The sequence below is a fragment of the Zeus faber genome (assembly GCF_960531495.2).
Source record: "Zeus faber genome assembly, chromosome: 6".
In the NCBI taxonomy this organism is placed as follows: Eukaryota; Metazoa; Chordata; class Actinopteri; order Zeiformes; family Zeidae; genus Zeus; species Zeus faber.
In genome coordinates, this window is record NC_137201.1 from 27,876,682 (window position 1) to 27,898,673 (window position 21,992).

Here is a 21,992-nt window from a genome sequence, read left to right on the forward strand (position 1 = left end):
ACAATAAACACTTACTTTCTGTTACATCACTTGGGGAATGAGCGAGATCGTCTCTTTTAAATGGAGCTATATAATCAAACGGAGTCAAATTTAACCAAAGCAGTTCAGGGGTAGAAAGCGCAATTGTATTATCTTGTCCGAGTCAGTCAAACTTATCACAGGAGCAGTTTCCCTGAGATGAACTCTGTCCAAACCTTCATCACATTTAAGTGTCGGTGTTTCCCCAGAGGCTTCTCTGGATCAGATACAAAACGCCCACTGTAAAGCTCATATCAGTGATATAACCACACAGCCCAGAGCACGGCAAGGTTCATTTCTATTCACATAATCTTTTCATTGTACAAAGAAGGTAAATTGAAGCTCCCGAGCATGATACAATCAATAAAATACAGTAGGCAACAAGGACATATAAAAGTATAAAAATATAAATTTAAGACAAAAAGGAAATGAAAAAGTCAGTCATCATTTGCCATTATATTGAACATATTTTTTGTAATTTATTGGTGTCTCCAGATCACATCCACAATCCCAATGGCGGGAAAAATGTATTTGGAGTAAACAGTTCAGAGAGTACACAGAATATTTTTTTTATGCGTTACACCACAATTCACAGTCACGGTGCTAACTAACTGCTCTCTTGCAGGGAGATAACCCTGTGGTTTTGCCGAGTGTCCCCGGACTTCCCTCTGCCACAGACTCCCCTAAGTCTGAAATAAAACACTCCTCACTCAACCTTGCCAAGGAAAACACAAAAAAGGCTAAAAAAGAGCGTAAAACTGCCTTGTACAACAAATGAGGAAATTGGCAGGTCTCCGCGTGAAACGGATAGGGAAGTCCCTTGCACAGAGGAGCTTGAGACTGTTGCAGTGCACTCTGTGGCGACTTTCGAGACAGAATCTCACGATTTACACTAATGAATTCAGAATTGAGAAGACCGGTTGGAGGCTCTTGCAGAGATGTGCATTTGTACAAATATCTGATCTCGGAATCCTGAAACATCCGCTCAATTTTCTTACGATTTTTTTCATTAACTTCCATTCAATCTATTCATTCCCAAAAGGAAAGATGCAGCAAAATAAAGATGTCAGCCATAAAAGTATTTGATAAGACCAAAGCGAAACCTTGTGGAAGCTCCTACGATGTTTAGGAACATAGGTGATCTGCTCAGGACTTAGAAAGGAACAGGCAGTAATCCGCTCACTGTGAGAACGCAGGTTTCAACACCACCAAGGCATTAGTAAATTCGGGCGAGCAGCTGTCCACACTCCTCTTCCCCTCTGCATTTTCCTCAGAGGCTTTTCCACTCTGCGAAGCGGAAGAGCGAACATGGAGGAGAGCTCTCCAGAACCCCATATGTACCAGGAGGGTTTGTTTTCTTTGCCTCGACCATCAATGGACAAGTTGGAGGGCTCTTAGGAAACGGATTAATACTTTTCAGCCTCAGAGGACAAAGAAAGAAGCCCACGACAGGTTCCAGAATGAGAGGCGTGCTGTACACAGAAGAGAACGAGGAGGCTTTAGTGGAGACCGCTGAAGTCAGCTCCTTGGTATCACGAGACAAAGCTGACAGCTGGTTGTACACAGAGCTTTCACCGCTCGTGCACTGTCACGATTTCCCAATGTTCTTTCTTTCTCAATGTCACAGGCTGATATACGTGCTAACCGCTCGCTGCCTCAATTTAGCGCCCCAAATCAGAGAAATTAATTACATGAAGAAGGCAGACGTCTTGAACAACCACCAAAGGAACAAATTTCTCACTTTCAGCCACAGTAGAGTACGACCGGAATGCTCTTTTACAGATTTCCATGTACCGTAAGTCATGTGTTACATTCCTGCAGCATGGTTGTGACCTTCAGAAGCGCTGGGACTGGGGCGACCCCGTGGCCCTTCGACGGCTCCGCAGCGGGATGACCCTAATTACAGCACTTGCTTCCCTGCCAAGCCCTCACGCCGAAACACAGTCACAGCCGTGGCCTTGGTGTGACAACCTGATCCCAACGGAAAGCAATTTAACGCTTGGCTGCTCAAAGACCAAAATATATGCAGCGCAAGAAATCCCTTAGATAAATAACAGCGGCAAAAACAACTTTATCTGGAGGCTGATGAGCCCGCCATCACCTTGGAGGTGGTGGGGAAGCAACAACGCGGCGGGGACACACGCCGACTGCTGTCGAGCGCTATTGCCAAACAAGGGGAGGCCGGATCTCCGACTGCGGGGGGAGCATTGGAAAGTGAGGAGCAAAACTCATTTGACAGCCCCACTGACGAAAGAACCGCCCAAGAAAAGAACTGTGGAGAGCAGTGGAGGATTTCTCTTGCAGTAGTTTATTTATTTATTTTTTCATTACTTTTTTTTTTAACCATCAGGCCTAAATATAGCTCTCCGAGCATCCTTTTGAAGTTCCGCTGCTTGTGTGCTAACATTGACAATGCTAACGAAGAGCCTTACTTGGTAATTAGCACAGTAGGGTTGAAAGGAAGCCGTGCGGCAGCGGTCCAGGGAGTGCTGGGCACCAGGGGAAGTTAGGGAGCAAAAGAGTCGGAGTTTAGAGGGATCCGGCCGGAACCGGGGCCGTGATGACCTTTGGATTGAAACAATGTCCCGGGGAGTCAAACCTATTAGGCACAGTAACTGTATTGAAGAGGGAGAGCGCCTCAGCCCGTGCACAGAGAATCCATCTCCCTAGATTACCCGGCAGCGCACAGGCCACCGACTGGAGCCTGCCTCGCTGGAGTGATGTCTGCAATGCCTTCGAGCTGCCTCAACAATGTAATCCCATTTGCCCTCTAAAGAGTGGCGATGCGCCTGCTTGGATACAAAGCCCCCCTTCCCTCCTCTCTTTTTTAAAGCCAAACACATGCACACACTCCGATATACACTCGCCCGAGGAAGGACACACACATACACCCACACCCACCCACACACCCACCCACACACACCCACACCTTTCTATTGAACTGGGTGGTGCAGAGTTGCAAGACAGGAAATTGGAAAAGACAGGACTAAACCAAGAGTTGCGTGGCGAAAGCCATTTTCTTTTGTGCTCTGAATCAATGCCTGACACATTCCTTTCATATTTGATTTGCTGTTTTATATAAACAAACAAACAAAGCAAAAGCTGTTATATTATTTGCCATGACTCCAAACAAAAACAACCAACACCTGCACAAGGACATTTGGCAGTCACAAAATTTGTGCTCCAGAAACTGAGATTTCCCTTATATTCCTAGACCTTCTTTTGGGACAAGGCATGGCTTAGAGCTAGGGGAGAATCGTCAGAGGCAATATCGTACAAGACTACCAGGTTCAAACAGGAAAAGCTGAAACACTAAATATGGCGGCACCAACAGGGTAAGATATGGTCTCGGCAAAATGGTCAATCACATTGGTGTTTGTATCATCGAGAAAACCCACCCATCGTGCTTTCAGGTTCACACTTATTTTGAATGTGGCAATGCCATTATTCCATAGAGATCTTTAGATATAGACTATCCATCCAAGGATATAGTAGTTGTGTCAAACTTACAGACTGGGAGCTTTACCAACATGGTGCCCAAGTGAACATATTCTCCTGAAGTGACTTTTTGTCCTTTTTTAAATAAATACATTTTGACTTGCAAAGCCCTTGTCATACACTTCAAAAGTTAGAAAAGTCACAGCATAGTGAATGTGACAGAAAAGATCTGCACAGATTCTTACAGACTAAAATAATACCGCTCTTGTGTGAGAAACCAAAGGAGACAAGGAAATGCAATTCAAATGTAAGCCCACAGGAACATACCAAGATATACCCCACAGTGTAACCTAGCTTTCAATGATAATTATGTTGACGAAAACCTAGTTGGACAGTTGTGTGCATAAAGCAGTTAACAGCCCGCACTGGCTCACTGAAAATGAAATGCCGTGGGGCGGATTGGGGAGGCACCACTTCCTACCTGCTCCAGTCTCCTCTTACCAATGTCAAAGTACCAAGTACCCTCATGTGGACATTGTGTACATGAGTGATTCCGTGGGAAAACGCTGCTTGCCTCTGTTGGTGTGATGCGTGGGGTCTGGGCTTCTGTGAGTGCTGGGAGTTTTTACCCTACTATATATCCAGGACTATGGTTTGTAGCTCTCCTAGAAACATGGTGGAATTCAATTACATGCTGACCGCGGCCCTGACAAGCGCTCGCTCTTGTTTCAATCAGCCCACAGCTGGGTGCTGGGCAGCGGGAAAGAGCCGCGGCGGTCACTGCGATGTGGGCCACCAGTGGGAAATGAGCTGTGCAACGCTACTCTAAAGGTGGCGTGCAGTGACCCGGAAAGACCTGCAAGAGCACAAGTCCTTCCCGTCAAATAAGCACATTGGTGCCAGGCCTGTTAAGAGAAGCGTGGCCCCGTGGAAGACAGAGCCAGGGTTAGACCAGTGTGTGCACGGAATGCAGTCCAGGGGGATTGAGTGGTTACTGATTAAAACAGTGAGAAAGCAGAGCTGCCAATATATCATATTTGAATGTATATCTGTATGGAAAAATTACAATATTTTATTCGTTATCAAAGAAATAAAAGCATGCCATATTCGAGCAGTATCTTTCTAATGGAATTGGAACAGGAATTTACTATTTTCCAGAATAAAAAGAAATGAACTTTTTATTTAAGTCAAATTTGTATTTGAGGTTCCCAATACTGTAAGTGGTATAAAACAGTCGCCCACATGGCTCAGTCCAAGGAGGAAGAAGCTCAAGACATAGAAAGCAGATTCTATTTGCTAGCTTGCTTTGCACTGGCAGGAGTCCTACGCATATTACAAGGAAAGAAAGAATCTGCATTCTGTGTGGGCTTTGGTGCTCAGTACAGATCTGTGTGCAGTCCTGTGCATCGGTACTTCCCTGGTCCAACGTCATTTTAATTTCTTCTTGTTGATAATAATCAGTAATGCAGCGAATTGATAATACACTTATTTCATATACAGGTACTCTTCACTTAACAACCTAACTGTTTAACGACCGTTTGGACCGACGACCAGCTCTCTGACCTGTCTGTATTGTACAATACCACAACGTCTCGGCGTCAAGCATCTCATCGCGCATCACCCTTTATATACTATCTACACTATAAATACACTATATACACTCTTTCTTTCTTTTTGGGCTGCTCCCGTTAGGGGTCGCCACAGCGGATCATTGGCCTCCAATACCTTCTGTTCTGCGCATCTTCCTCTCTCACGCCAACCGCCTGCATGTGCTCCCTCACCACATCCATAAACCTTCTCTTTGGCCTTCCTCTTTTCCTCTTGCCTGGCAGCTCCATCCTCAGCATCCTTCTCCCAATGTAACTCTCATCTCTCCTACACACGTGTCCAAACCATCTCAACGTCGCCTCTCTCACTTTTCCACCAAATTGTCCAACCTGAGCCGTCCCTCTGATGTACTCATTCTTAATCCTGTCCATCCTTGTCACTCCCAATGAAAATCTCAACATCCTCAACTCTGCCACCTCCAGTTCAGCCACCTGCCTTTTTGTAAGTGTATATAGTGTATAAAGTATATATAGTGTATATAGTATACATACTATATACACCATATACTGTATACTATATTCACTATACATACTATATACATTACACTACACTATATACACTATATACACTGTATACAACTCCTCACCGTTCTCAGTCTCGTTACCGCAGTTTGTCCGTATTCACTACACTAGCGTTCACAATGGCCACGCCCCCTTACCATGAAAAAACACTATATACACTATATATAGTATATATACCAGCCACGCCCCCTTACCATGAAATAACACGGGTCTCGCTTATCGACCAATTGGCTTAACGACCTGGTCCTAGGAACGGAACTCGGTCGTTAAGCGAGGAGTACCTCTATTCCAAAATGTCTGTAGTTGTGCGCTCTTGCTGGAGATTGTTTTCAGTCTGAGTTACATTTTGTCTAAATGATTCTTCCAAAGCGGACAGAGCACACAACATTTACTTCTTCAGTTGCGTTAGACAGCACAGTGAAAGGGTCACAAAGGCTGCGATGACTTATCGATTGAAGACAATTAGACTATGTGGAGCCGCTTCCAATTCGGAGCAGAGTCTCGACACCCAGCCCTGTAGACAGCCACGACACACGGTCCTCTCCCAGGACTCCGCCAGCGCTGGAGATGAAGAGAATCCAATAAAAAACAAACACCATCAATCATCATGACTGTCACACTTTTCATTGGGTTCATAATTTCCCCGTGAAAATGGCCGTGGTTTCTGCGGCCGCCGAGACATTTAAGGCCGTAATCAACCATGTTATGACTCCACTTTGATAATTAATGTGTGACATCGGGATGCGAGGGCTCGGCGGGGAGCGCTGAAAACCTTGTTTACTAAGGTCCATGTCAACCCTGCTGTTCTCCATAGTGTCATATATTTTCGGTATTCCTCGGGGCTGCGATGTCGGGGGTGATTGAACGCTGCCTCGTCCTGGAGGAGGCCAGATCATTTAACTGCTATTCTCCTCACTTCTCTCCGGGGACCTTTTTTTTATGTGTCCTGTCTGACTCGTGTTTTGTGCAGCCTTTCATCGCAGCCAATCATAATTCAGATTTATAGGTACAACCGACGCAGGGATGCTGTGATGATAGCGTAAACATGCCACACTAGTCACCGAGGACAATGACAGCCAGAAAATACGGGGCAGGGGGGTTGAGTTAAGATTGAAATGTTATGAGAGGCTAGATTTCGATTTGACCACTAGCAGGAAGAGATTGAGAAAATAAATACATATATTCACACCTGAATATTACATACAGTGCAGGATCCAGGTAATAATGGGGGGGGGGGGGGGGGGCAATTATTCTGGAGGTAATATAGCCTGACTACCGTGGTCCCAAAGTCATATCAATGAAACCAAGGTGAGTAACACAACTCCCACAGTCCCCTGCTGAAATTCGCGAGAAATATCTCAGGAAAACCCATGGGAAATCTGTGTTAAATGACAATTTACACCACTGATGGATGAAATGATGATTTTAACGCACTGACAGATAAGGCTTCTTCCAAACACTGCATTTGGAAAGCAGTCAGTCAGCGCATGCCTCGATTTTCAAACTCGCATGTTATTCATGTGGCCTAGTTTCAGCCAATATTTGTGTAGATGAGCAAGTCTCTCCCTGAGGTTTCCTGCAAGGGAATCAGGGCTCTAATCTGTGATGTCATTAAAACATAGAGCCTGCAGCTCCTCCTATGACTGTAGCGTATTTGTTTGAGTTTTTCACTCCAAATGAGATATATTGTAGATTTTTTGACAAGGGTCGTAAGACAGATCTAACATTTACTTTAGAAAAATCGAATCCATACTCTCAGTAGGCAGATGAATCAGACCCTTGGTTTTTGAGGCCATAGCTAGCGATCAGGCAATGCAGACATTTTTGCTACAGTACATTGGGCTGTAGAACGAGGCCCGAGCTTCCCAGAAGCACTTAATGGAGCGGCTGGTCGCTCCCCACAAAGTCCCTTGGCAGCTGTGGAGGGCACCCTTTATTAAAAGACCGGTTAAGAAAATTTGGTAAACTGTGGGACGCCATGGCGAAAGATGGACGCCCTGCCCAGCCAGCCGTCGTGCCATGTGCTGCGGTTGTTTTTTAAACTGCTGCTTTCAGCCGAGGCTTGCATCATGTCTTAAGTGATGATAGAACAGTTTACCTACAGTGCAAGAGATTGGCCCACCTAAAACAATGTTCACAACCGGACATCAACACGCCACGTCCTATCCAATGCACGTCATGCAAAGACAAAAAGCCACTTTGAGGCAAACTACAGTTAACAGGACACTATGGTTCAAAACAATTGCATTTGTCCTCCTCCATTTCGACATGTGTCCTCCTCTTAGAATCCTGGTCCAAACCCAACATCATACTTCATTAAAGTGAATCTCGAACCATATGACTATCAACTTTAGATAAATAGTCATGTGCTTCCAGAATGACATCCACCCATAAAACCGGGCTTACAGACAACTTTCAGCCATAGGGTTGCTGTACAGGGTTCTGCAGAACAGCAAAAAAAAGTGAAATGGGTCATGAAGCATTTTTTTTTTATTCTGTGCAGCAGCTTATGACCAAATGTGTTAATGACAACTTAAAATATTGAACTTCCTCAGGGATGTAGTCACCATTTTCTCAAGAAGTCTATTAGTTACTTTGGCCATTGTGTTGCTTCTATTTTTCTGCTGTGTTTGTTGGAGAGTTCCACATGCCCTCAGGTTCCACACATCCATTTTGCTCCCGCCATGAGCTCCGGGGGGTTATTTGAAGCTTTGGATGTGGATGGGCAGATTGGGCTTCAGGGGCGGGGGAGGGGGAATGAGAGGGACAGCTCTGATTTTGACCTGGACGCCTTGTGCTTTTAGAGATACCAGGGCCAGGGGCTTGGGATTTCATCTCCCCGCTCTATACTGTCTCCAAATCCTAGTGTGGATAGTGAAATGTGTTCGTTAGCACAGCTTTAAATAGTAATCTTTAACAGTGAAGAAACAATTTTATGGTTATCTTTTCCCACTTATCGTAGGGAAGGTCATCTTGTGGGTTACGAGACCCGCCTGTGACATCTCCTTTATCAAGAACCGACAATACAAAATATTAGTGAAAATAAGAAAATAATTGTTGTCTTTGGTGGACTGACCTCGCCCCGGTGAATTAACTGCACCCCGAAGGAAACTTTTATTCTAGGAAAACAAAGGCCAAGAGAGCTCACCCACTCACAAAATTGTGACAAGCAAACCTCTTGAATCTTGAAAATTGCTTGGCCACACACCTTTGCTGTTGAAGAGACAAATTTTTGAACGAAAGGTTGACCTCTCGTTCATCATTCGGAAAGTCCTTTCCGAAGGGAGGACTTTCCGAATGATGAACGATGAGTGACTTGAGTGTCTTGAGTGAGCGACTCCCAAGAACCGAATCTCAAAAAAGAGTCTAACCTTTCATCAAGACAAATAGTGACCTTTCTGAGGGTGAAACTTCTTCTGATGAACACAGAGCTGCTTTTCTGTTTGGAACTGATGAACTAGATGAATTAGTGCAGCTTTGCAATGTGATCTTCCAACACCTCATTTCCTCGTATATATTTATATTTTGGGATTGGAAACATTTTCAGGGCACAGCTTGCGAGCTATTGCAGCAGCACAGTGGTCGAAAAACACTGGTATAGAGGATGTTTCGTCCATCCTTTCTGTTCAGGGGGAGTGGAGGACCATGAGTGGGCATGGATGCACACAATGAGGGAGTTGGAGGGTTTTACGGTCCGCTTCCACTCCCCGCTAAATGGTTTGGGATAGCCTTCAATATGACGACTACCGCGTGCAATGGAGCAAACGGAGACAGAGTTGATGGGTCAAGGGTGTAATTGCTGGAATGAGATCAAGCTGCGCAGTGGAATATATAGGGGTAATGAGTCAGATTCCGCCAGGTTAGATTTCAAACAGCCCGTGTGTGAAATGAACAGTCGCTGTGATAACACTGCTAAAGTGCACTGATTAAATGGGTACTCCACTTCGTCAGTGTACTGTAATTGGCAAATCTTTTTACCCAATTCCAGTCAATTCCCATCGGAGCCGTACATTAGTGTGCGACATCGCAAGTTCAAGCGATCCAGGGAAAAAAAGTCCATCCTCCGGTCTCTAGGGGACAATTCTGAATGTTTGCACTTCTTACTTTTTAACGGTCAAATATTTATTAATTTATTAATTTATCTTTTTTTCTTTTTGTAGTTCAAAGGCTATTTCAAAAATAAGTATTTGAAAATCTTTGGATTTCAGGAATTTGCTTTCAAAGTACATTTTATGAGGAAAAAGGGGCCATGGAGGCTCAGTGGTACGTAGCACTGTTGCCTCACAGCAAGAAGGTTCTAGGTTTTAATCCGACTGGGGCCTTTTCAGTGTGGAGTCTGCATTTTCACCCCATGTTCACGTGGGTTTCCTCCAGGTTCCCCGATTTCCCCCACCCTAAAGATCTGAATTTCATTGTTAGACAGTCCTGCTGATGCCCCTGAGCAAGATCTGGAGTTGGTCCCTGGGAGCCGCTAAGCGGCAGCCCACTGCTCCCAGATTTGTCAGATACTAGGATGGGTCAAATGCTGAGAAATAATCTCCCCAGGAGGGATTAATAAAGTATACAAAATACAAAAAGGCAGATTTCCTTGTTTCCCCAACTCATCCTTCTCTCTGGTTCATCTATCAGGCGTCGTTGGGCGTCCGGCTTGTGCGAAGGACTAATCTGACGCCTTAGAGGCTCAGCAGGGCTTAAGCCCTCTGAGGGCACCACTTTACTCCGGACACACAGCGGCGTGAATGCCACGTCCGCAGAGAGACGAAGGGAGACGGCGAGAGGGTAATGACAGACAGAGAGACAGACAGAGGGTAATGAGAGAGAGAGAGAGAGAGGGAGAGAGAGATGGAGAAAGAACCTTGGCTCTGGGCCCATTGACTGCATTTAGCGGCTCTTTTGGTCTGTGAAATCATTTTCCAGCCGCTAATGATGTCCATTCATGAGCCCCGTTGATCCAAGATCACATTTATCACGGTCAGTGTAAGGGGATGGTAAGATGAGAAAGTTGGGATGCTGTAGAATGAGTACAGTATAGTCCCTCTCCAGGGGCCACCATAAAGTTAAAGATAGTTTTCATGCGTGGCCCTCTCTTGCCACTGAAGAGCCACAGATGAAGCTTTCAACTTGGACACAGAAAAAACACACGCGCACACACACGCACGCACGCACGCACGCACGCACGCACGCACGCACGCACACACACAAACAGGCCTGTAGAGGCAGGCATGAAAGTTTGATGTACTAGGTCATGAAATATGAAAGTGCTGATAAAGTGGATGTTAATAGGTTGCCGACGGGTGGACCGGGACGGCGAGAGTGGGGAAAAATCCCCCACAAATCTACTCTCTCACTGCTCAGGGAAAAAACAGAGAAAACGGTTGTATGTAAGTAGAGAAACGTTTAATATCAAGAATTTTGTACAAAATGCAACTTTGGCTTTTATGTGTACTCTACAACAAGCTCTTTTGTTTTAGAAGTTGAAAAAAGATCAGTAAAGTGCTTGTAACAATGCATAATGGAAAATGGAATCCTTCACTCACGACCGACAGACAGACAGACAGAGAGACAGACAGACAGACAGACAGACAGACAGACAGACAGACAGACAGACAGACAGACAGATAGACAGACAGACTTAATTGTGTTAATACAGCTGCAGGTAGCAATCCCAGGGTCCAGGGCTTCGGCTCTTGGGCCTAACGGCCCTTCGTTAAAGTTCAATAGACAAGTGTGCCTTGGCTCTCTGTTCGGGTGTTTTGTAACTGTGAAAGTTCATTCCGGCATTAATTCTATGATGGGGTGGTGTGTTTGCGGCTGTGGGTGGGTTCCCTACACCGCAATTACGGCGGTTATCATTCTGGAGTAGGGCTGCATTCAAGCTCAATTGATAATCACGATATGAGCACGAGTTTTTAATCACGATTATTAACCCATTTCGGGGAACATTGGGGGAAAACTTTGTAAATCAACAGAAAACTGCCTCCACAATAATGATGCATTTCATAAACCTATAAATAAATAAACTGAGGTAAGTGGTTTAATTGTACTTGTACTTCAATTGTAGAGGATATAATGCTATAATGAAATTAACTGTGCGTAGTAGGCTACACATTTTTTTGTAATCGTAACATATCTTTGAGGCATCTGGAAGGGAACCCAAAAACATTAAAATAATGAAAATATTTCACAACACATACACAACAAATACATGTTCCTTGTATTGTGTAATTTCTTAGGGTTATTGTTACCAGTAATTATAATTCAGGAAGTTTGCATACATTGATGTCTCTGGAATGTCTATAAACTCTGACAGTGACGTCATTGGATTTTATTTTGTAGAACTTACTCTGGTGTGTGTCAGTTGTCCTCAGTAGCTTATCTATTTCTGACATTTAATACGCTGCACTTCCTTTAATCCAATTGTGACCCCCCGCATACTTTAGGGCCATATTTCCAAATTTGACATTTTTGTTTTTTTCACATAATATGAAAGTGTAGAACCAGAGCTTCAAAAAAAAGGATCATTTGTGGGAATCAAGCGAATGTTTTGGAAGCTTCATTAGAAATGAAGGTTTGGAAAACAGAAGTTCTGAGAAATCAGGCTTTAAAGCTTTAGAAGCATTTCCAGACTTTTGCAGAACAAAATACACATTTAGAAATACAGTTAGTGCTTTAAATGGTTACATTTGGGTAGCGCTGCACCCCTTCAATGAGATAATATTGAATCTGTTTTACTTTTAAAATGTTTGAATCATTAATTTACAAAAATATTGGAAATGCATTATTCAAGTTAATACTTTAATTTGAAGTTTAAGTAAATGTTTTATTCATTCTAAGTCCATGCTCACAATACTATAATGCCCCCGCTATTATTCTGCAACTTCTAAACATTCCCAATTCCTGCCTTTATTGTTTTGTAACAATTACAATTTTTAAGAAAGTGGCCCATTCCAGACTGTGCGCGTGAAAACCTGTCATCAGGGGACTACAATTCCCAGAGCTTCAACGGCCATTGGAATTCTGGAATTGCTGTTTCCTGGGAGCCCGGATATTTTCGGCGATATCGGCAAAGTGAAATTTGTTACTTCTCGTGTTTATTTGCTGTTGTTTTTGTAAACATTGCTGACGGGAGTGATGTCAGCTCCTCTTCTTCATTTCCTTTGAGGCGGCGCCGGCTTTTTATCGTGCGAAGACGACGAAGTGTTCACGATGCGCTACAATTTATAACCTTATTTTATCAAAGCGGTTTCACATTCTGACCTCACATCGCTCGGAATATGGAAGGATGATCTTGATCTGCATGTTTGCATTACAGGGAACCTTAAGCTTGCCGTTTGTTCAACAACTTGTTGGTGAGTAACTCAACTAATGCCGATGGAGAACGTAGCCTCCACTTTTTAATATTTATTTACTGTTTGGAAAATCAAATTCAGTTTTGAAAAGCCGTCGAGAGATAGAAAACAACTTGAGGAACATAAATCTGCTATAATCTCATTTTGGACCAAAAAAGGTACTTCCGATGTTTTTCACGCACAGCCAAAAGTAATACATATATAATATAATACATAACATTATACAGTTTAATAGCAATAAAAAAAATACCTGTCTCTTTGTAACTTCGTATGGTTAAGACTTATGTGTAACCCACCAGGTCCCAACCCAGCGCATTTCGCAGAGCTACGACACTTTGTTTGAAGCTCTGATTCTAGACCTTCAATATCATGTGAAAAAGCAAAAGTGTCAATTTTCGAAACGCGACCCTGAAGTATTAAGAGTAAAGTAAATAGTTAAAGTCCCATCGCGACTATATCTGTGTGTCAGTAGACTGCTGTGCTATCACGTGATCCGTGCACTCGGTCAACTTGCGCATAAGTGCTGTGCGTGGCGCCATCTTGTTGAGGTTGCGACTGTTGATCACAAACTTCTTCCACAATAATGAACCGATCTGAATGAAATTCAAACGACGGCATTTTGGAACCGCCACGAAGAGACATCTTATTCAGATTGTCCGTGGGTTCATCAGATCCATGACATCCATAAAGATCTGATGTCAGCTACATCATCACTTGGACCCAGTTGTTGACCAATCAATGGACTGCAACGGGTCCTGTGCGAGCAGTCATTTGCGCATGTGGGGATGATAAAAAAATACAGTTTTTTACTAAATCATTCCACAATAATGGACCGATCTGGATCAAACTTGGACAACGGCATGTCGGAACTGCCCCGAATACACATTTTATTCATCTTGTCTGTGAGTGTGGCGAATCCTTGACATCCATAGCCTACTGACCTCAGTTTTTCATTAACAAAAGCAATCAAGGCGGGAGCCCTAATAAAAGCCAGGCGGTGGCAGTGCAGTTTTAGAAAGGTTCTTATCCACACCGAATCCTGAAACCTAATCGTGTAACTGTGTCACGGACATCATGAATAAGGTTTTATCCTGTTCTGGACGTTTTTGTCTTTTTTTTTTATCTCGGTTTCGGCTCTGAGGATTCCCTGGGCGTCTGGGCCGGGTCCTGGTTGATCTGACGTGGGGCCCCAGACCTTGACCCGCGCTCCTTCTCATCACAATGAGTTTTGATCCCACTCTGCTCGTCTTTCTCCCGGTGGAGGTTTCACCGCGGTATTGAGGTGAAATGTCTCAATGTTGTTTTCAAGTTTCAAGTTCTGATACACAAACATAAGATCTACTTTGAAATGATCTTTATTTCTTTTGCATCATTTTTGTTTGACATCTTTGCTCTACTGCTCATCACTCCCGGCAAGGTATACAGCAGACATGGGCACTTAGTGAGCTGGAAATATAGGAGTGAAGAGGTGGAGGCAGGGGAGGTGGAGGGAGCCCAGCAACACAACGAAGCAGGCAGCAAAGCAGGAAGAAGAGCCAAGAGGGACTGGCTGCTCAAAGGCCGGCCCACAAGGGCGTGGAAGCAGGTGGCGTCGAGTTGTCGGACAGAAGTAGCTCTGCAAGCTAAAGCATCATTTGTTAACTGGCCTTTTAAACCTTTTGTAAACATTTTTACTTTATCTTTAGGTTCATCTTTCTGCGTCACTCTTCGTTTTATTTCATTAGTTATTGTATATGAATTTTGTATGTATTTGTATGTATTGTATTTTTTTTCATGATAACCTACTTTTTAGGTTATGTTTGTTGTTTACCAACACATTTATTAAGTCCTCCATCGTTTTTCACTATCTTGATCATCTCACTAGGCTTTACTTGTATGACTGCATGTGACAACAAATACAAATCTAAAACTGGTCTATCCTGAAACCAACGGCTAATTTCCTGAGACAGTCATTTCAGTAATCGAAAGGAACCTCTTCGAAGTATTGTAGCATGTTTATAGCTTTCATTGAAACAGCAATTAAATGTCTCCCTCCAGTTGTTATTGCCACTTCAAAATAAAAGCGCTTATCCTGTGGAATAGCACGATAACCCACTTTGAGTGGGGAGAGAGATTGCTAGAGATGAATAACATGTTTGTGTTTCTTTTTTGAAAGTGATACATGGAGGGAGGAACATTCAGGAAGAGGCTGGGAGTGCTAATGAGCCTTATTTTAAGAACACAACGCGCCCATGAATATTTAACAGCACGTCTGCTTGATGAACCACCAAAATAATAAGGGCGATGAGTCCGATGATCAGCGTGAAAAATAACCCGTGCAGAACATTAAACCGCCGCACCCTTGCCAAAATGTCTGCACACAATAGTTTAGTGGAGTGGTAATAGTGGCCATAAAACAAAACCTCATACACTTTTGTAATCTCTGGAAAATTTAGAGCCGAGGCTGTTCCAAGTTCCTTGACACAAGTTTAGGTCATTCTGTATTAAAGCCAGCCACATATACATACCACACACATACACACACACACACGCACGCACACAACCACACACAAACCCACAAAAACACACAGACACACCATTGAAACTATATAAACATACAGCTGAGCTTCACAATCTGTTAAATAAATAAGTATATATGTGTGTATATATATATATATATATATATATATATATATATATACACAAATTCATCACTAAAAAAATATTTTATTGCACCATTGTATTTTCTTTACTTCAGAAGATACAATAAGTAAACATATAAAGTACTAAATTACCGTGCCTCTGCTACTGTACAAATCCCGGATAAGGAGCATCATGTGTAGTTTCTGTGGCTTACTTAAGGGGGCGCTATTTGTCGGGAATTGTCAATCTTGGTAGAAACATTCTGCTCAATACACATTTCATTCACACTTCACGACGTCATTTTCTCCCCATACAAGTGCGTTTCACTGTTTCTCGGAATCGCAACACAATTTCCGGAGTTTACTTGAAGGCGGCATGGGCTCCCCCCGGTCTGTCGTATCCTGGTTGCTCGTCTCATTTCTTCAGTACTTTTTATTTTTTATTTTTTTTATTATTGTGACCCCCCTATACGACTGCATTTTTGGACAATGGTTTCTTTATTGTCTTAGATTTTCAGTGATATTTCTGCAGGCAATAACTATTGCACATCTTCAATTTTCCGATGCCCTCTGTGATTTTGCACAATAGTTTTTTCGAGGGACGCTCGGTCGACATTTCAAGGAATATTTCCCTATTCAATTTTTCAATAATCCGGCAAGTAATGCGAACCACGGATTTAAAATATCATTCGAATAGATCTACTGACATCTACCAGCAAGCTGCTTTATAAATATACACGTAAATCAGTAGTTTGGTCATTTCTAAAGACTACACAACAAGGACCCATTTCTACCGCCCTATGGACACGGTCCAACTGGACATTCTCAATTGGAATCTGTACAATAATAGCAAATAATATGATCACGTCATGAAGCCTCTTACTGTAAATATCATCTTGTTCAATTTGGAACGACACATGTGAGATGTAACTAGAAATACCGAATATTTTGGGTCAAATTTGTTTGGTTTTTCACTGTGTTTCTATCTTAAGCCAATGCGTGTGTTTCAGATAGTTTTAGCAGGTTCGACATTTTTCGAACTGCCGTACTGGCACGTCGGTCTCAAAATCACTCAACTTTTGGTTGGTTTTTCGCTAATATCTGCGCAGTATGTGGATCAATCTGGATGAAACTTCGACCACAATGTCTTTGTGACAGCAAGGTTCAAACAAGAACAAGTAGTTTGTGTTCAAGTTTGTGTGTTATGCAGAAGTTGGGTTTCAAGATGGTTTTAGGCTTGAAAATTCCGGGAATTTTGGGTGGCATAGGAGGTAGAGCGGGTCGTCTAGTAATCAGAAGAGTGCCGTTTCGATCCCCAGCTCCTCCTGGTAGTTTGCTGAAGTGTCCTTGAGCAAGACACTGCTCCCAGGGCACCGCTATATGGCAGCCCACTGCTCCTAGATATGTCAGTACTAGGATGGGTAAAATACAGAGAAATCCATTTTGTTGCCTGTGCTTGTACTCTGTGCAATGACAATTGGTTGAATCTAATACACAAAGAATTACATTAAAGCTTAAGTAAAAGCAAGGCTTAAGAGATAGCTCTTCACTTAAACCAATTTAGATGCCCTCCTAGTACAACACCTCCCTTCCTATTATTTCATCCTCCGATGCGCATCAGGGTAATCTTTGGGCTGTGCAGAACTAGGCCACTATTTATTAATTGATTTAGAAGGCACATTTCACCGGCCACCATCCAAAGCATGTGCATGTGTGTGTGTGTGTGTGTGTGTGTGTGTGTGTGTGTGTGTGTGTGTGTGTGTGTGTGTGTGTGTGTGTATGTGTGTGTGTATGCATGTGTTGCAGTGTGGTGTGTCGTGTCGTGTGACGATTAAAGATTCTTCCGATTCTTCTTCTGATTCATTGGAATCGGTTTTGACCAATGTTATTGCTGTTACTACTAAGACTGTGATGCTTAGTTGGTTCAACTAACTTCTAATGACCAATGTACTTATTATAAGTCGCTTTGGACAAAGCATCTGCTAAATTACTTTATATAATGTAATGTAATGTAGTCAGGATGACCGACTGACTTCAGCAAAGCCTAAAAAGCTTAATGTAAAATCAAGGACCATCAGCAGCAGATATTTTTATTGATGCAGATCCACAGCCTTCATCGCTTAATGTAACACTTACTATCCATCAGCAGTGATGAATACCTTCATGTAGAACACAGAACCAAAAAGGAAAAAAAAAGGTGCACAACTTTCAAGGTAGTCTGACGGGAATCCAGTGTAGAGCTTATGTCACACGCGCCTAATGTGTTGCCAGGCAACAGCAAGACTCCTTTAAGGAAAAAAGTGACTCCTCGGTCCAAAATAAATAAGGTTGAAAGAGTGCACCGTGAACCTCTTCAGCGGAGTTAAGTCAGCGAGGAGGACGTTTTACAAACATCAAGTGGCGAAATCCGAAAAGGCCAACGGCTCCCTTCTGTTAAGCAACGGGATTTTCTGCTCTTGGGACACAATGGGAATTGGAAAAGCTCCCTTACCGCCAAAACCGGCTCCGTACAAAAAGTGAAAAATACTTTCATTAATAGTGTATTATTTTTTGCATTGAGTAGGATATGGCTTCGTTATTTGCATTGATACTGCCTGATACTGTACATTTTACACGAGGCACTCCTCTACGTCAGCAAGATTCGGCTATGAAACAAGTAGGTAAATCATACTTGATTTATAGGCTGTCCTCTTTTGATGCTACTATACTTTTATAACTTTTTATAGGGATACACAGATAGTGGTATCAGGTATAGGTTTCCATACCATGCATACTCATCCTGGTAAAAACGCCCAGATACATTAGACGAAAAACAATGGCGTTTCATGCGGTTGCATTAATTTCTTGTGAGGGACATTTTCAAATTATATTTTACTTTGTTTAAATAAAGCATTGAATATATCAATTCATGAAATCAAAGTCAATCAAAAAAGCCTTTTCAATATCAGTGGTTCCAATATTATTTTAACTGAGTGCTCATAAATCATGCATAACTTGCTCAGCTAGTTCTATCACAAAACTTGACGGCCTATTTAAGTAGCCAATCCCTCCGGCTGCGTCTGCTTTCTTGCTGCCTTGCTGTGCATTGGGCTCTGCTCGTCTATCCAGTGGGGGGGGGGGGATCGCTCCTATATTTCTAGCTCATTAAGTATGCCTGTGTTTGCTGTACACCTCACCGGGAGTGACGAGCAGCAGAGCCCAGATGCCAAACTCAAATTATGCAAGATAAACAAAAATAATTTCATAGTATATTCACGAGTTGTCTGTCAGAATAACTGAAATCGGTAGAATAACCAAGAGTAAGTACCCAGTACTTGCTCCAAAAAATGGTATCAGTGCAGCCCTCATTATTTTTATTATTATATAATTCTAAAGATACACAAGTATGTTTTGTTTAATGCAGAGACAAATGACTGCCCTCAGTCTTGTATTATATAGTAATAGTGTATTAATATCCTCAAATAACGTTGACATTCTAACTGGCAAACCCTTGGCAACAACATACGAAACAACAACAGAGTATGTAAATCCTTCTGATTTCTGGACCGCTGGAAGTTTATGGAGTCTAAGAAACACGGTGTGACTGCCACAGTCGCGCTGCACAGGGACTGTGTCTATCTTGTTATTCAAATTCTCTACTTTCCAATCTAAGAAGGAAAAAAAGAAAAACAGGGAGGCGAGCAGACACCCTCAGAACACATCAAAGGGTTGGTAACAACAGTAAGTAGGGCTCCTCGTCAAAGAGGGCGGCTTTATCTCCTTACAGCAGATGAGAGGGGAAAAAACACCCTGGTTCCAAGGGGAAATGAAACAGTTTTGCCTGTATTTGCTTTGTTATTTAGCTAGAACAGCTAAAATTAATTACACCACTCTCCTTCACTTTATTCATTATTTTAAGCCATAAACACATTAGTCAAAGGAAACATCTCCGAGTGCACCTGGCTTCTCTTATCTCGGCTGCCGCTTCCGCAGACGACGGCGTGGGCTTGGGGCTTTCCTAGCAAGTGGAGTGTTTAAGAAACCCAATGGCATTTATGGGATGTGGTGCCTTTCTGCTTCCTCCAGCGACACCCGCCTCCCTGGAAGCCTTAATGTATGAGATTTGTCAGTGTCAATTTCCCGGCTAATCTCTCTGGTCCACCTCGACGCTCGGCCCGATAACCAGCCCCTTCTTCTTCGGCTGCTTTCTGTGGCTTCGTCTCTATGTCCTCGCGCCATCCCGCCATCCCATCCCAAGCTGATACACACAGTAGGTTAAGGGAAGTGCCGGGTGGGAAATGGATTTGCACCTGCTCTATGGACCTGCAAGTAAGTACAACAAACACCGGTACATTCTTTGCACTTGTTAATAAAACTGCACCCGCAATCCATTTACTGCCCCGGGGCAAACCACTGTATGATGCTGGTCCAATTTCCCTCCCTGTTACATAGACTGTAATAATAATATTATTATTATTATTATTATTATTATTATTTTATGAATCTATAATAATAACAATAATAATATAAAAAAAATAATAATAATAATAAATATAGCTGCAGGCAGCAATAGACGGGGTACAGTTTGGTCATGTTAGGTACATATTACAGGTTTCCGAGGTTTCGTAATCCAAGGTTCCTGAATCTGCGCTCTGTGATTTTATGTGGGCGCGTTTGGAGCAGATAGAGGGTCCGACCGTGTCAGGCCAGACGTCACTGAAAATCACGGACTCTTTCTTGAATTGCTCTCCCTTCGCAGCATCGGCTCAAGTTGTCTGTCTAGGCGTCGCAGTCGCAAGTGGCTGGATGGGAATGAGTTCCGAGAGTCAAAGCTTGGACTTGTGCTTGGACTTGTTATGAGCAGCCACAACTGTTGCTCGTTAGACTAATCAGTGAGCAACAGGTAAAACCCTCTTGTCATGGCATGCTGTCCATCTGCTCCGGGGCTTGTTCCACCTAGCCCATTGCTACAATACACTGTGTTCTTCTACTTCATCGTCTGTGTCCCTGTTCCGGCCCTGAGAACGCCACTCGGGTGGCGTGTGGCAAGGCGGCTCTGCCACACTAATCAAATTATGACAGTTTTTCACTCATTTCTGCTCCAAATGTAGATCGATACGGATCAAACTCGAACGTCTAGGCGTCTGAAATGTACCGGTTCGGACAAAACCTCAGCCATGTCTCTGCGTGCTGCCCTCTCTGCGGGCTGGACCCCTAAAAATGAATGTGCAAGTGATAATCTGGGATCTGACTCAGGGAAGGGCAGCATGCCAGCGATGTGTAATAGACTTCTGGCAATAGTTTATGGTTAAATGCATAGTTAACCATAAATCATGAGATAGAATGGTGCACTCCGGAATCGCTCCCACAGTTTGGTTCTTCCCACATTGTTCAGCGTTCGTTTTATATCTTATATCTGTACCCGACGCAGAGTGATATTTAGGTATCCTGTGCTGCAAAGTGTTCATTCGGATGCTTCTTCTTACTCAGCACAGACAGTTCACTTAAATTGACAACTAAATGCATCCCCTGCAGAGATATCCGTTGAGAGAAATGCGATAGGCATGTCAGGAGAACGTGCTGCAATGTGACGCGGACAGCAATGATGTATTGGGAAATGGATTTCTCTTACTCTTGAACAACGTGTACAACAAGTGGCTGGAACAGCTGGCTGTGTATCACATTCAATATGTTTATGGTATCCACCAAACTGCATTGATTCTATTGAGGATTAAAACATTCCATTGAATTCAATACCAATCTTTATAACCAAAGCAGTTTTTCTCTTCAACGTAAGTGCACCAAAAATAAAATGAAAGTTTTGCACTGTCAATTGTCTTAAATTTTTTGTTATGAGATTTATAAGATTTAAAGCAGCATTCGACATACAGTATGCTGGGTATATGGATAGAAAAATGATAGGGAAAAAAACATCTGCTTTGTTGAACTGGTATCCAAGTCAACATACGAGTACTGGTACAGGTATGATTTTTTTTTAAATGATACTCCGCCATCGGGGGGAGTTTGATTATGTCCATCAACTCGAGCCACAGTACAACCACAGATCATCGCATATTGATAAAAGAACGTCTGGCTCCAAGCATGAGTATAAGGCCTGTGGGAAAAACTCCACAAAATTACTTACACTGCTCTCTGGTTGACGGTGCCGTAATAAGTGAAATCACCAGATCCAGTCTTTGGCTTTAAACCCCACATGCGCTTTCTCTCCAAAATGTATTACACTGTCCAGTGAACAACTACGCTTGTTTCAATGGTAGAGAAACTCCTCCGCCACACCTGAGTGGGGAGAATACATAATTCTGAATAATTGAGAATATATAACACACACATTCAAATTTGTATACTTTATTGTTTTAAATATTTGAATATATTATGATTTTAAATGCTCAAGAATAGTATGGGGGGCGGGGCGTAACCCACGGTTCTGCAGCTCCGTT